Below are 1,086 nucleotides of genomic sequence, written 5' to 3' on the forward strand. Positions count from 1 at the left end.
ATCCGTGTATAATTTTTTTATAGGTAAACTATATTAAGTTTTTTTAATGTATCATAATATATAAGATTATTTATTTATGACTTTTGGCTTCTTTTTTTTTTATGCAAACAATATATGACTATATTTATTGTAAATTAATTACTTTATTAAATATATTTGAAACTGTTGGTAAGAACTTATCACATTTAAATCAAAACTCTGAGGCGATTATTATTGCACGACTCGATATCAGTATTTCCCAGGCTTACACCGAATCACCCATAGGGAGAATTTATTAAGTATCTTGTAGACGATGTTTATCGCTACATTTCCTTCTTTCTTAGGATTGTGTTGAGTTTGTAGAGAATAACATAAGAAAAATATAATCGAGGAACTTTCTGCTAGCCTAAGATCGTTACTAAGATATGAAGATTCAATTATGCTAGCTCAAGATTGTTAACTAAGATCAGAAGATTTAATTAAAGAAGAGAAAGTTAGAAGAGAGAAAAAAGTATTTTGGATAAAGGAACTTCATTATAGAAGAAGACTATTTGATTTGGGAGGATTTACAAATGTCTAATGTCCCTATTTCTATTTATATAAGGATGCTTCTAGAAATTATTCTAGATATTTTTTTTTTCTATTTTCTATTTTACTTTTTTTTTCTCTTTACTTTAGAAGGTAGAAACAATATCTTAGATATTTAAAAGAATTTTCTCGAATTTTGTAGAGTAAATATTTTTGATATTTCTATTTAAGAAATATCTAGATGCTCTAGATAGTAGATATACTATAAGAATTATCTAGATATCATTATATTCTAACTATGTAACGTGAATCAGAATATTTCTATATTTTACTATGAATACCTAATTATCAAGAACATCTAGATTTTTTTAAAGAAGAAATATGTGACGACCCATTAGGTCGTTTTGAGAATTAGGACTATTTTGACTCTTTTCAAAAAAATTAAAGGGATATTTTAAACTATTTGGTAACTACAAGTATCCAGTTGATGAATTTTTGTTAAATGAATATTATAGTTGAATAGTTAGTGGATCACATCCTTAACTAATAGTTACCACTTGAACCATATATATATATATA

The sequence above is a fragment of the Solanum pennellii genome, chromosome 7 (genome assembly GCF_001406875.1).
Source record: "Solanum pennellii chromosome 7, SPENNV200".
NCBI classification, from domain to species: Eukaryota; Viridiplantae; Streptophyta; class Magnoliopsida; order Solanales; family Solanaceae; genus Solanum; species Solanum pennellii.